Here is a 2,132-nt window from a genome sequence, read left to right on the forward strand (position 1 = left end):
CGATGCCGAAGCATGCCCTGGGTGAGGGGGGTGGTCGAGGGATCCTTCCCACGGTTTATGGTGGATAGTAGCAGGTCGCCCCCACAAGCCCTTGCGAGTCCCGCAGACGGTCCCAGAGGCTGACCCGTTTGGTATCTCCTCACTGTAAGATTTTAAAGCCAGATACACGCACCTACGGAGCTAAAACATTGTATAATAGGTTTTTAGGACACGTTATGTCTCTTGGGACCCCTCCCTCCCCTCCCTAGGGAATAGTGCTTCAAATCGATGCTCCTCAATGTGTTAACTGGGTTGAGGAAAATACATTAGGGTTAGGTAACGACTTCGGGTTAGGGTAACCATTTCTTAGGGTTAGGGTAACAATTTCTTAGGGTTAGAGTATCGATTTCTTAGGGTTAGAGTAACGAAACTAGGGCTTTAGAATTTCAAATTCGCCTACACTCAGGGATGTGGCCGCTTTACAGCCTGAACCTGGCCGATAACAAGCAGAATTTCGACCCCATTTCCTCGTCTACGACCATACCACAGGGAAAGCACCGGTTCTCGTCCGATCACCGAAGTTAAGCCCTGTCGGGCGGGGTTAGTACTTGGATGGGTGACCGCCTGGGAATACCCCGTGTTGTAGGCTTCAATTTTTTGTCTTGCGAACATCTCTAAACGTTTTATCCCAATAAATAGCTCTCCATACACCACAATTTCACATAGAGAGCCGTAGGTGAGTGAGGAACAAAATCAAAGCAAAAAACGAGGGGGGGAAAACACCTTTTTGTCAAAAATCGGCCAGCTAATGGCGAAAAACTCTAGTGCGATCGACTTTTCTTACAGAGCGCGCGCGAGCGAGTGAGCACGCGCGAGATGAACAGTTTATGATGTCAAATTCTACTTCTGTGATATCAAATCATTCCAAATAACGAACGAAAAAATGAATAGGAAAAAAACGCACACTTCTGAGACGCAGTTTTAAGCCATCGTGACGTGGCAAAACACTCGCACACTTCCAAGAGGAGGCGCGCGAAAAACGGCACTGAAAGTCGACAATGGTTGGATTCAGACTGCAAACGAATCGGGAAAAAGGTTCGATACTTTTACTACTCTGCTAGTTTGTTTCCTTCCCTCGTTCATTCGTTCACTCGCTTGCTCGCACAAAGGATACACTAACGATAGCAATAGCATTTCTAAAAGCGGCTCCAGTGACAATAAAACCGCTCAAAAGGTTCAAAGTGTACTCACGGTCCAAGTCGAATGCCCTTCTATGCTCGCTCGCTCGGTCGATCGGCCGTTTGGTTTCCTTTCATTTCCTTTCCCTTCGCGCGCATAGCACAGCACGGCACGGCACGCACAACCTGCAAATACAAACGAACAGGACTTTACACACAATAGAGCAGACAGGCCTTGAACAAAACAGCCAGCAAAGTTACGCACCGCCCCGAAACTCACCTTGTTTCCTTCCTCCAGTCTCTCCAATGCACTTCTACCCCTCCAAACGTGCCAACACCTTGGCCAGTTGTGCGTCCTTTGCTTTCTTTGCAAGTCTACCGGTCCACTGCAAAAGCAAAAATACCCTCGATAGTCAGTAAGAGGGCCATATAGACATAGTTTGGATGACTTTTGCGGGGACGAGCGCGAACGCAGGTCCCCACTACCAGAAATTATACGCTCGAGTTACCCACATTTGGGGTAATCGCAAGGGTCAACCCAGTCGAAGTGCAATGAAAGGGCCTCGCCTTGAGAGGACTGCCTCCTTGATCACAGTACCTCCCGCGTCAGGTAAGTATGCTTTTTCAGCGTCTGCCCTCGGTGAAAAAATCCACTTACCCCTAGGTCCTTGTGGTAGTGCTTTGCGCACTTCAGAAAACGTAGGCCAGCGGCCGTTCCTGCCATTGTCTGTTGTCTGAATTATCATCCCTCTTTCACCTCTTCCCCCTCTAAGGGCGGGCGGGGCTCCTGTAAACATAAAAGAATGCTATACCGTTGACTTTGTTTTGGATTGAATGTGTCTTCCCCAGAGGGAAGTGGGCCGCACTCGGAGGTAGTGCTATACCGAGGCAACCCGTGGCTGGGACGAGGCAAGCCTCTTTTCCACAGCCCAGTTCCAAAAATCAGTTTAATATATGAGCTGCTCAATGAGCAGC

At 49.0% G+C, this 2,132-nt stretch overlaps 2 non-coding genes and 1 pseudogene across 2 annotated transcripts; 1 reads left to right on the plus strand and 2 right to left on the minus strand.

Moving 5' to 3' along the window:
• Nucleotides 1–509: 509 nt before the first annotated feature.
• LOC136278780 (5S ribosomal RNA) lies at nucleotides 510–628 on the plus strand. The gene has a single exon (XR_010716549.1). It is a non-coding gene; the product is annotated as a 5S ribosomal RNA (ribosomal RNA).
• A 983-nt stretch (nucleotides 629–1,611) lies between these two features.
• LOC136278787 (U1 spliceosomal RNA) lies at nucleotides 1,612–1,775 on the minus strand. The gene has a single exon (XR_010716555.1). It is a non-coding gene; the product is annotated as a U1 spliceosomal RNA (small nuclear RNA).
• Nucleotides 1,776–2,007: 232 nt separating this feature from the next.
• LOC136278803 (U2 spliceosomal RNA) lies at nucleotides 2,008–2,132 on the minus strand (annotated as a pseudogene).

This window comes from Pocillopora verrucosa, unplaced genomic scaffold (assembly GCF_036669915.1).
Source record: "Pocillopora verrucosa isolate sample1 unplaced genomic scaffold, ASM3666991v2 scaffold_56, whole genome shotgun sequence".
NCBI lineage: Eukaryota > Metazoa > Cnidaria > Anthozoa > Scleractinia > Pocilloporidae > Pocillopora > Pocillopora verrucosa.